Raw genomic sequence first — 13,441 nt, forward strand, 5'->3', positions numbered from 1 at the left:
GAATGAGAGAAGGTGCAGCCAGTGCTGGAAAGGGTGACCAGGGAGAGTGTGATCTAGGGGTAGCCAGGTTTCAGTAACACCTATGTACTGAAGGAATGGGAGAAGTAATGGTTTAGGATGAAGTCAAATTTGTTGCCTATTGGACAGGTATCCCACAAGGCACAATGGAAGAGTCGTTGGGTGGTGTAAGTCACTTAGGAGCAAGAGAGTTGAGAGGGATGGAAATAAATAATTGGCTGGTAGGTAATGTGGAATGTGGTTTGGATGATGATCTAGGATTCAGATCTAGGGGTTCAGAATCACTAAGATGAGAAGGGTATGATGAGGTATGAGACTATTCTTCATTGAGTGGAGGGCATCATTCCTTTTCCCAGTGGAGGCTGGAGGAAGTACAGTATGAGGTAGGAGGCATACATTCAAATGATCAGATTCAAATGACCTACTTTCTTAGTCCTCTTCCCTCTAAAAGGAGAAGATTAGGCAGGAAAAGTGTACAGCAAGAGGTGAAAGTCACATCTGTGCAACAAGAAACAGAGTCAGAAGTCCCATTCCACACCAACTTTCCTCTTCCCTCAAGAGACAGGTACAGCAGGAGCTGAAAGGCCTGATGTGAAAAGGTAGGTTGCTCTTCTTTGCCCCAGAGATGCTTCACACCTTAGTTGTGAGATTGGGCTGGCAGTAGGAAGTAGAAGTTCCCTTGAGCTTGTATAAGTGGAAATGGTTGGTTTACAGCAGATGGAAGACTCCTGACCTGGAGTCACCTTCCTGCAGAGGACCTGCTGTGCCCAGCAGAGGATGGAAGGCACAAAGCATGGGTTAGAGGAACATTGGGCCCCTCTTCTCAACTGAAGAAGCTGGTGAAGAGTGGGTAGCAGGAATTGGTAGATTCCCATGTAGGGGGAAGTTCTTTGGGGCAGATGGAAGATGGCTGGTATCCTGTCACCTTCCTTCAAAGTACACTAGCAGGAGACAGAAGGCACAAGGTACAGGGTCAGTAGAACATTGGGCTCCTCATGTGTAGAGGCTGGTGAAGAAGTAGTAGCGACTACAAAGACTGCTTGCACCAGTTCTCCATTTATACAGGCAACAAACATCAAGCAGTTCACAGAACAGAAACCCAGATGTTTCCTTAATGACAGAATACTTTGGCAATCGAAGCTGATGTGGATGATTATTTCATGTCAGTAGTTCTGATAGGGCGGTTTGAAGTTTGGAAAAAACAATCCCTTTTGCTCTGTCTTGAATTTAATTATATCTTGTCAGAAACTTTGAAATGCTAACCAACTGTGGCCTCCATGTATCTCATTTAACCTATTTACTTTCCACCTCTCTTTTAACCATTTGTTCACCAGTTGAAGGGTTGAGGATGGCAGCTCACCATTTCACACCCTGTGAATCATAAGAATAACAATCTCATCTATGAATTGTATGGTGCTCTTATCCTTTGGGTCTTGCCAGGCTGAGGGTCACTTACTAGGCATCATTCTCCTCTCTGGTAGCTTAGATGGCATGTCACCAATATGGGCTGTTTACTCCTCATGAAGATGACTTGTCTCTGGTTTGTATATCATTTCTATTTCAGCATTGACTGGGTGGTAATTCCAATGTTTATCAGGAATCAGTGTTTGAAGTGTCAGGCTCTCAGTTTCCACTGTTAAACCCTGAAAAGAATTGACCAAGGAATCACAGAACTTATACAAGTGCTGTGACTCTGAAAAATACCAAAGAGCTTCCCCAACTGATAATTATGAAAAATAAAATAAAACCAAAAAGTTAACAGTGATTATAAGCAAAAAGCATTCTTTAATCCATTTGTCGGATGAGGGAAACTAGACACATGTGCCAAGGTCTGCTTTGATACCAAGGAGACCCACTGCATTGAGACTGAGCCTTAATACGTAGTGAGCTGTAGTCATGACAATGAGGCATCAGCAACAAAGACAACTTTGATTCATAGCATGGCTTCATGCCCAGAACATGGTTCCTGCAGGTGTTTGTCCAAGCTCAGGGACCATCTGGGGATTGTGTGAAATAATTCTGGGATTTCGCTGTGGCTGAGTTCATGCAGAGGGTGAACACAAAGGATTGTTTTTATGCTAAGCTCAGGGCACAGCTTACTTGCTGGGCCTTAGCTCTGGAAAAAAAAAAGCGTGTCTCCCAAAAGTAAAAATAGAGTAGTGAAAAGAGCAGGGTGGTCTTGGCATTGGGATCATGACAGCACATAATACTGACAGAGCCATTACCCCCCCGTAATAATGTATCTAATGTGATGGGCAATTATCCTTTTTTGTCTGTTCCACAGGGACCAGATCACAATGATCTTCTTCAATCTGATGTCCAGTCTAAAAGAGTTTAGGGAAATCAGCATAAGGAGTATGGCATGTTCTGCTACCTCCTTCACTTGTTTTAATGCATGTTTTTTATTTTGGTCCCCACATGAAATTTCTAAATTGCCTTAGAACATTGGTCCAGTGGTGTTAGTATCATACAAAAATGTGGAATGTGGTTTTTCCAGAAAGCAAACCAACTAGTTTCTGCCCCTCCCTTTTTGTCCTTTGTGGTTTTAAAGCTAAAATCTTTTCTATGACTAGTTGCAAAATGAGTACTCCCTCTGATGTCCAGATCATCCCTTAGAATGCCATTAGATAGCTAGCCATCCTCTATTACTTAATCTAGTGGATTACATGAATAGATGAATAATAGCATCTCAGATAACCCCTGTTTATCATGCACCCTAACTAACGTGTTCTATATAACACCTTACGAATCCCACAATGGTGTCCATTTTACTTGAGTCCTACCTGTGTAGATTATGGCATGATACTGGGCAATTAACATATCCCAGTGACAATCTACAAAATGTATACCGTACCCCCTTCCATGTGAAGAAAAACTGTTCTTGGCTTTCTTTGGCCACTGCAAGTGCAAAGAACATATTGTTTATGTAGATAACAGAAAACCACAGTCCATTACATCCTTTAATTTCATCACTCATTTCTGATAAATTTGGGAAAGCTCCCTTCATACGTTTAGTCTTGGCATTAAATTTACTGTAGTCTATTATAAATCTCCACTCACCACTTACCTCTTTTACTGGCCAAACTGGGGAGTTTTATAGTCTAATTCAGGGGTGGGGAACCTGGGGACTTCAGGCCACATGTGGCCTTCTAGGTCCTTGAATGTAGCCTTTTGAGTCCAAGTTTTACAGAACAAATCCTTTTAGTGAGGAGTGAAGTTTGGATTCAGTCAAAGGGCGACATGTGACCTTGAGGCTGCAGATTCCCCACCCCTGATCTAAGGGCTATTATGACATGTTTTACAGTCTGTGTTCCTTCTAAGAGATGTTGCCACTCCTTGGCCTTGTCCTAATTGATATCTTATTTCTTTGTAAAGTACTATCTATCAATTAGTCCTGGTCTTTATCCTTATTCAAAACCAAATATACCCATTCAACCATGGCCTTTTTTAATGGCAACTGTATTTCTTCAGATATAGATTTCCATGTCTTCAATTGTGCTTTTATATGTAAAGAGAGTTGAACATTGCCTCTTCCAAGCATGAAAAATCCAATGTAGAAGACTATCTTCTATTATTAAAGGAATAATGATAAAATATTAATCATTTTAATATTATTTTAGATGATTATTTCATTCATTCATTTTATTTATATACAAATTAACATTAATAATAACCTGCTGCTGTTGCCTTTCATGTGGGCCAACCTGTCATCTTTACAATTCATCCCCAGTATTTTAACCTCATCTCTGTCTCAACTGACAGATTCACCATCCATTTGGCAGACTCTTAACAGCCAGGCATCATCTGTTTCCTCTGTTTTTTTAAATGAGGTCTTTGTGCTAACATAAAGCATTAAGTAACAATGCTACCATTGAAAAGTATTCATCTAATCATTGTTTCTGACCTAACTTATAAGTTTTGATTTCTAAGCTGTTTAACAAGCCTTTCCTCTCCTTCACTCAAGACTTTATGGTTAGATATGGTACACAGGATCCATGAGGCGTCATCCCTATCATTCCCTTACCAATGAGTCTCTTAACCCACCATCTAACACATCACTAGCCCTCCATATCTCTTCCTGTTTGCTTTTCCACTGTTACATTTCAGAGTGACTTGGTTTAGCGTGTCTAGTAAAACCCAGGTCATCTATTTCATTTTCTTAACCTGTTCTCTATTTCTGTAAGGAGAGATACCTTTTCCCTTTGAATAGCAATTTGTTTTCTTTGCCCCTAACTTCTTAAGTCACAATTTCTCTAAACCTTGCCAGAGTGTATTTTTACTTTTATACTGCAGCAGCTCTGGCTTCAAGAAAGTCAGAGGTTCTCTAATCACTGACTTAGTATGCTTAGCTTCACAATGTATGGTTCTGGGAATATTCCCCATATCTGTACTAAATACAAGTGCAGATACTTCTAAGGTTCTTCTTCATCTCTATGGTTTCCAGGAAGATAAGGATCATGAGACACTTCAGTTTTAAAGCAAAGTTCCTTTTAATAATTGGCCATATTATTGAAAGCTCAGTATAAGGGTTAGTTTCCTCCCCATTCTTTCAAATGGGAATGCCATCTCTAGATGTTAAGACACAGAGAGACAGAGAGGAGAGAGACAGAAACAGACAGAAATGAGAGACAGACAGAGGGGAGGGAGGGAGAGAGATGGAGATAGAGACAAATACCAGAAGGCAGAGAAAAAGATCTCCCTTCTCTTACAGTATGGGGTTTAAATTTTGATCCTTGGTGGAGGCACTAGATGACCAATCCGGTTGTCTGACCTAACCCTGCTAGAGAAGATGCAACTACCAAGAGTTTTAGTCCTAGCCATGGTCAGCAGCTCATGAATCTAATGAAGAAAGTGGGATTTCCTGTTGCTTGCTCAGATTTCTTAGCACTGGTCAGTGACTTATGGATCTAAGAAAAAAGAGTTTCCCTACTACTGAAATCTGAGGTTCAGTGACCCAGCTATGACTTTTTTTAGAATAGACAGTGCAGCGGCGGCAGAGTTTTCTGTAGCATTCTGTCTGTGGAAGTACAAGAGCTAGGAGACTTAGTCTCAGTGTTTGTTATTGGATTGTGGAAAACAGTTAAGTTCCAGAGTTGATTCTCAGCCTTATCTCTCTACCCCCTTCTGATCATATTCCAATGGGACACTTTTAATAGTAATCCATAAGCATTGTCAATTGTAGCATAGAATGCATCCACTAAACTGATTTGCTCTTCCATATGCAAAGTAGAGTGAACAAAACACTAATTAGACTTAGACTTCCCAATTCTAGCAAACTTGATTATTCAAGAGTGTGTAAACATTAGTTTCTACTATCATAATAATAGCATTAACCCCAGTAGGAACAAACCACTAACTTAATTCCCTCTAGTTTCCCAATAAGCATGTTTTGCAGTGATACTCAATGACAAGGTTCCCTCTCTGCCCAGCCAGAGGCCAAGTATCTCCCTGCAAGGTGGTTGCCAGGTAAGTGAACAAATTTCTTCTGTCAATTCGTAATGCCCTCATTGAATCCAGAGGATATTTGAGTCTCAAATACTTGGGATGCAGGAGTCAAACTTAGTGGGGAGCAAAGATTGTGCTGAAGGTTGATGGCGTTGATGACTTTCTGACAATTGTAGTTATAGGCATTAGCTAGTTACACCCAAATTCTTCTGGGTGCCTAATGACTTAATTTGTTTACCTGTTAATTTGATTAATACCTGGCAAAATAAGCTCCTGACAAAGTTATTTTTAAAATGTCCATCGATTGCTTGTCCTGCCAGGGGGAGAATGTCCCATATCTTTTATTGTAGCTAATGAACACAGGCATGTTCTTTGCCAGCTTGTACCACACATATATTACTATAATAATAATAACTCTGGAACACTGTCACAAAATGATGGTCTAATGCAAAATGAAGTCACTTATGTCAAGGCCAAAAAACTGACTACAGTCCTCGACTTCATTTCTATAGAGTCATTCAACGTTAGATGTAATTGGGGCTTCGTAATGCATACAACTAAAGCTCCAAGGACTTTTAGTATAAAATAGGTAGACGGGTCTGAGGCCTGAATGGGGAACCTCTAGGTCTGCTGAGAACAGAATCAGACCTAATTAATTTTCCTCCCACTTGTTTTCCTTGTTCTTTGTGCCTTTTCATTTCCCTCATTCCTGCATGTGTTGAATGTAAGGAGGAAAAATAGACATTACAAGTGGCAAAGGATGTCCTAGGACCAGGTTAGAATCAAGGGTCAACCATGGATTCACTTCTCTCTTTTTTTCCTGTGAGTCCCTTAAGGTTAATGTTATGCCTTCGCTTCTTTGTCCTCAGAAGCACTCCCAGGAAGAGCTTAGCTGTCTACCTCCTGTGCACAAATGTCCTCTCACAACTGGCACTGTTACCTTTGAAATGTGAGTTTCCTTCAGGTTCTCTTATCTTTTTGCCTATGAATCCCCTACAGTAAACTTGATTTTTTTCCATTCATGGGTCTTAAGATTATTCCAGTGAAGAGCTCAGCAATCTCCCTTTTCTGGACAAATTTCATTTTGAAAAGCTCATTGTTATTTCAGAAAGGTGAGTTTCCAGAATTTAATTTGCTGAAGAAATTTATAGAGGTGGGGGTGGGGGCACCAGTTAGGACTACCCCAGGGTGATGTCTCCTGATGGGCCAATGAGATGGTTCCACTGCACTCCTGAGCCATCTTTCTTTGCAAGTGCTCCTATGCATCTGTACCAGTAAAAAGAATAACTCACTTACATAAAGAAAGCTATACATTTTGGATCACTTTTGAGCCTCTGAGCAAACTGTGAGATTAGTAATTTTCTTATCCTGATATTGCAGGGGAGAGACCAGAGGATAACACAGGATAAGTAACTTGGTTACCTTGACAGGTTTGGTAAGTGGATGAGTTGAGAGGTAAAGTCCAGGCTTCCTGACCCTACAGGTCAGGTTGTGACCACCAAGAGATTTGGAACATGGCTTGTCAAGCATCACTTTTCCTCCCCTGCCACATATATATTCATTCTTCCCATCCTTAACTTCCCTAAAAATTCATGGTCCACATAGGTAGAACTATGGGCCTTTTCAAAGGCTCTCTGTTTGGAAGACACTTATCAGACAACTGAGAAAAGTGAGGCCCTTGGGTTTTCCAAAGCCTAATTGAAAGATTGTGTCTGATGTACACGTTAGGTTCCCTGCTTGGCTAACTCAAGATGTTGGCCAATGGACACTGCCTTGAGTGTGCCTCCATCTTAGTCTGATTTGATTCTTCCTTGGCATTTCCCTTCTCTTGACTCCATCAAATGGAATCAGTAGGACAAAAACTTTCAAGCAGTTAGGATGTCAGACACCTGGGACAATGTATAGGGTGACCCATGCTGTCAGTTTTACATTTCTTTTCCTTGAAGTCCCTAAGGCTTCACATCATTTCAGCTTTTCTCTTTCCTAGGATGGAGATACCTGGAAGATTTGGGAAGTGGCCCTTTGCAACCACTCATTCCTTATCCCTTCTAAATGTAAGTCTCTTCAATTCCTCTTTCCTTTGGGAAAAATGGGTGATGGTTGCCCTTGGGGGTGGCATTTGGCCTTGCCTAAGGGGTCTGCCATAATGTGATGGATAGTTCATTTTTCTGCTCACTCTAGGTGTGCCAGGTCTTTTCCTGTCTGTTCAGGATTAATCACAATAAGAAGAGAAATGAAAACCAGCCTAATAAGAATTTCAACGACCAAATCAGAAACAAGCACAGCAAATATAATAGTGTGTGTATATTGTCTCCTTGAACCCAGCAGCAGATCTCTGATCCCAATACTCTTTGTAGTGTGATTGACAGAGGAATGAAATGATTCTGAGACATGGGAAGTTACTCAGGTTAGGGAGGACACACCTCCCATGTAGCTGAGGTGGGATTCCTAGTTGGTCTTCCTGACTCCAAGTCCAAGGCTCTAAGACATTTGGCTATCTGACATCATTTTTGTTCCTGTACTTAATTTCTTTTCACAGTACCATCATTCTTGTCTTTCCTAGGTGTTTATCTTCATATATATATACATATATATGTGTAAATATATATATATATGTATGTATGTATGTATGTATATATATAAATTTGCAACTCTTTTCCTCTTAGTCCCAGTCAGTCTTGCCATATTCTTTTTCTCTACCCCCAGTGGCATCACATCCTTCTGCACTTCTTATTCCTAGGATTGTAATATCCTGGATGATTTGAGAAGTCACCCTCTTATTTACAAATTTCCTTCTGTAATCATCCTTCTTCCTTTTCAAAGGTCAGTCTCTTCAATTCCTTTTGCTTTGGGGAGAAATGGACAGATTCCATTCTTATGCTCCTGGCATGCCAGAACTTTTCCTTTCCAACGGCAACAAAAACCACAATAATATCTTCAACTACAAAAACAGAAACAATTACAACAAATATCATTTATGGAGTACCATGTTATCTCCTTTGACTAGATTTCTGATTTTGATGCTCTTTGTAGTTCAATTGACAGAAAAATTAAGTGATGCTAAGAACTGGAATGAGACTTTGCCAGGTTAACATATCTTATAAGTGAATAGGATTCCTGATTGAGTTTTCCATCTCTATGTCCAGGTCTCTAAAACATTTTCCTGTTGACCATCACTTTTTCTTCTTGTAATTCATTGTGTTCTTTTTTTTATTTACTATTTATTTAATTTAGATTTTTTTTAAAGTTTGAGTTCTGAATTCTTTCCTTGCCAGTTTTCCCCCATCCATTGTGATCTCAAGAAATATGACACCAATTATACGTGTGAAAGCATGCAAAACATATTTCTATATTAGCCATGCTACAAAAATACAATAATAAAAAAGAATGCCAAAATATTATGAATCAATCTACATTCAGACCCATCAATGCTGTTACTGGAGGTGGATAGGATTTTTCCTCATAAGTCCTTCAGAATTGCCTTGGATCATTGTATTAATCAGAATAGCTAAATCATCACAGTTGATTCATAGTAGAGCATTGCTGTTACCATATACAATATTCTTGTGGTTTTAGATACTTCACTTTTCATCAGTTCCTTGAAGTCTTCTCAGGTGTTTCCGGAATCATTCTGCTATTTTTTTCTTTTTAAAAAAATAATATTTTATTTTTCCTAATTGCATGTAAAAACAATTTAACATTCATTTGTCAAGAAAATGAATTTCTAATTCTCCTTCTGGCTCCCTCCCCTACTTTCCTTTAGGTGGCAGGGAATTTGACATAGGTCATACATGTGCAATCATTCGAAACATTTCTGTATTAGTCATGTTGTGAAAGAAAATACAGACCAAAACAAAAAAGCCCCAGGAAAAAAAATAAGGTGAAAAATAATATGCTTAGATCTGCATTCAGACTCCCTCAGTTCTTTCTCTGAAGAAGGATAGCATTTTTTCATCATGAGGCTTTGGGGATTGTCTTGTTTAATTGTATTGCTGAGAATAGCTAAGTAATTCACAGTTGATCATCATACAGTATCGATTTTGTTGTAGCCAACGTTCTCCTGGTTTTGCTCCCTTCACTTTGCATTAATTCATATAAGTTTTTCCAAGGTTTTCTGAAAGCATCCTATTTTAGATTTCTTATGGCACAGTAGTATTCCATTACAATCATATATAACAACTTGTTCAGCCTTCCCCAGTTGATGGATATCCCCTCAACTTCCAATTCTTTGCCACCACAAAAAGAACTGCTATAAATATTTTTGTGCATGTGGCTCCTTTTCCTTTTTGTTTTTTTTTTAATTGTTTTTGGGATACATACCTAGTAGTGGTATTGCTGTGTCAAAGGGTATGCATGATTTCATATCCCTTTGCTCAGAGTTCCTAATTGTTCACCAGAATGGATGGATCAGTTCACAACTCCACCAGCAGTGCATAGTGTCCCTATTTCCCCATGTTCCTTCCAACATTTGTCATTTTCCTTTTTTGGCATTTTCCCCAATCTGATAGGTGTGAGATAGTACCTCAGAATTGTTTAAATTTGCATTTCCCTAATCAGTAGTGATTTGGAGTATTTTTTTCACATGACTGTAGTCCTCCTTGCCAGTCACTGTTGGGGAGATTCTGTTAAGGGAGGCTGCATTGGGGAAGGTGTCACTGAGTCTGCAGGTTTTATATTTCCTGGTATCCCTAAGTACTAGGCCACCTATTACCTGTTAGCTAGCACCTACTGGCAGTTGGGCAGGCACTGAAATGCAATGTCCCATCCCCTTTTGCTGATGTGGACATGTTGGAATTATCTTTACCTCATTATGAAAGTTATCAATAAAAGCTGGCTCTGTCTCTAGTGATCAGCCTGTCAACATGTTGCTATCCTGATATACTTTTAATAAACTCTTTTGTCTTTTTTCTGAATTTTGTCTCCTTAATCAGGGTAAATGCTCCCCAAAAGTTTTCCTTTTAAGAAATGGAGAACCACCTGGAATTTCTGAGGGGTTTCACTCCTGGCTATCATGGTGAGTGACCTCCTCCATCAGAGGTCCAGAACCAGCAATCAAATACTGTCTGATAGCTGGCCCTCTCCAGTAGTTAGTTAAGTTGTGAAGTGGCAGAGAACTTAGCTCCCAAAAATTCAGGACAGAAAGTGGAGAAATATCTGATTCCCAAATCTAAATTTTGATTTTTTTGTTTCATTTGTGCACTAAGAAGGAAAGGCAAAAAGGCTCACCAGGAAGAGGCAGGTGAGTATATGGCCTTGCCTGCATTTGGGAGTGGGATGAGTGAGCTTTCAGGGTAGACAAGCTGTACTAGCTTGGGAAACATCCTTCCAGACGGGTCCACAACTGAGTAATGAGGATAGGTAGGGACTGGGGAAATTATGGGAAAAAAAAGAAAAAAAACACCATGTTTTGATGAGATAAAGGATGGGACCTTAGGTATTGAACTCAGTCAGATGGACATTCTAAATGTGATTAGAAAATCTAAAGACTAGGAAAACCATGGATTTTCAGTGCTTTTGAAAGAGGCTTTGAAACAGCAATTGGGGGAGTTGACTAGCCTTTTGGAAAGGCTAAAATAGAATTTTCATAAACATTAACATAAACATTAAAAAGGGCAATCTCTCTCAATTTCTGACTGTGGTCAAAGAGAAGAAAATATTCAGCAAAGTGAAGATTACTTCTTTAGGTAGTCTGAGATATGATTGGTAAAGCGTCTGGTCAGAATATGAGAGAAACAAGACAGGCGCAATTGTGAAGGACTTTTATCTCAGCTTAAAAGAAAGAAGATCAAGTTTAACTAAATTAGGGATATATATGTGTGTTCATCCTTCATTGCCAAAGAAGACCATGCCATCAGAGAAATGATGACATGACTTGTATTTGACTTTGTTTTGAGTGAGGGAGGGCTGTGCAGGTCATCAGCCTCACTTCTCCTCCAGAGCCATCTGAATCCAGTGACCTGATATTCATCAGGATGACTGGAGATGACCCAGGATGAGGCAGTTGGAGTTAAGTGACTTGCCCAAGGTCACACAGCTAGTGAGTGTCAAGTGTCTGAGGTGAGATTTGAACTCAGGTCCTCCTGACTCCTGCTCTATCCACTGTACCACCTAGCTGCCCCCAAATTAGGAATAAGAGGAAATGACCAAGAAGGTACTAAAAGTTGTAGTCTCTTTTGCATTGATAGTAGGAATAGAGGACTTGAAAGGAAAGGATTGTGGAAATTTGGAAAGAAAAGTGAGAAAAGGCACACACACACATATACGCACAGGCCTTGGACATGTTATAATAATAAGTTCTAAAAACTGGATTCAGGACTTTACATATAAAAATGCATTGGTAATTGTAAAAAAGAAAGAAATAGCAAGTGGTATATAATAGCTGAAATTTTCTGAAGTTTCAGGTTAATTATGGGTTCCTAATTGATGTTCTCATAGCTCTATTCCTAATGAGACCAGAATCATAAAACTTGAGCAGGTTTTTTTTTCCACATGAACTAGTTACTGCAAAAAGCATATTTAAGATGTAATGCTAAATTGTCTTGAGCCTGGTTACTGACAAATTTGAGTTGAATTACCTAGGAATCTCTGCAAGTGCCTTGGATCCAGAGAAGCAAATCCACTGGAGAGAGGCCACTTCAGAGCTGCCCTGGAAATGAGGCCTATTCCCGAAAGTCCAAGAGAAGATGTTGCCAGGAACCAGACAAGTACATGGGACATCTGGGACTCAAGATAAAATGTGCTGATTAACTGAACACTGGGAGTGGGTTACAAGGAGAACTGCTGTTATTTAACACTAATGATCGCTATTGTATCTTTTGTTTCATGGTATTTACATTTACTGAATTTTCTTTGGCACCTTGCTAAAATGTAAATCTCCCCTCTAAAATTAGTACATGGTGAACCCTCTCAGTGGCTTAAACTACCTTAGTTTACATATAGAGCACATTGAACAAAGTTTGTTTCCTTGAGGGATACATGAGATTTTGATTCCATACCTAAGTTTATTCAACTTTATGACATTGATGGAAACATGGGATTGTGATTTAGGATGCTCATGGCCACAGTACATGATTCCTATTGTAAGTTTAAGTCCCCTAGCTTCTAGTCACAGATACTTGCTCAAATTGATGTGGCATGAACAGAAGAGAGCAGGATGATGCAGTTCAGGATAGAGGAGTGAGATGGAACCAGTTATGCTGCTGTACTAGATAGATAGATAGATAGATAGATAGATAGATAGATAGATAGATAGATACATACATACATACATACATACATACATACATACATACATACATATAGATATGTACATTTAAATGTATATGTATATATAGTATATCTTTGTGTGTGTGTGTGAGAGTAGTTAGTCAGTTACTTAGTTAGTCATCTAGCACCAAATGGGGGAGTTATAGAAAGTTCGGCTGACTCCATGATTCATCGTTCCCAGTTCTACTTGTCAATCACTGTTGGGGGAGGCATCACCCAATCTGCAGCTTTTGTATTGTTTGCTATGCCTCACATACCAGGTCACCTATTACCTGTTAGCCTGCATTTGGGGAGGAATTGAGATCCAATGTCCCACCCCCTTTTGCTGATGTGGACCTAATTGTCTTAATCTAATTACGAAATGATCTCTATAAAAGTTGACTCCATCCTTAATTCCTGGCTGATCTCTAGTGATCAGTCAATAAACATGTTGCTACCTCTATGTACTTTTAATAAACTACTTTTAATTCTCTTCTTCCTTAGTTATGCCTTCTTTATTCACCATAAAAGCCCAAACGAAGAATCTTCCTTTTGATGGGACACTATTTTCTCTGTCACCTGCAGGAACTGATATTTTTCTAAAAGTGAGGCAAAATAGAAAAGGAGAATCCTCAGGACAAGCTCCACAAGGCAGTGACAGAAACTTCCTAGGCCAAGAACCATGAAGGGATGCCTCAGATATTTTTATTCCATGAGGAATACAGAGAATAGA

The 13,441-nt window shown here is 39.4% G+C and overlaps 1 pseudogene; it reads left to right on the forward strand.

The window, feature by feature from the left end:
• The window catches only part of LOC140515899 (E3 ubiquitin-protein ligase DTX3L pseudogene), a 38,482-nt pseudogene extending 25,278 nt beyond the window's left edge, over window positions 1–13,204 (forward strand).
• Window positions 13,205–13,441: the final 237 nt, after the last annotated feature.

This window comes from Notamacropus eugenii, chromosome X (assembly GCF_028372415.1).
Source record: "Notamacropus eugenii isolate mMacEug1 chromosome X, mMacEug1.pri_v2, whole genome shotgun sequence".
In the NCBI taxonomy this organism is placed as follows: domain Eukaryota; kingdom Metazoa; phylum Chordata; class Mammalia; order Diprotodontia; family Macropodidae; genus Notamacropus; species Notamacropus eugenii.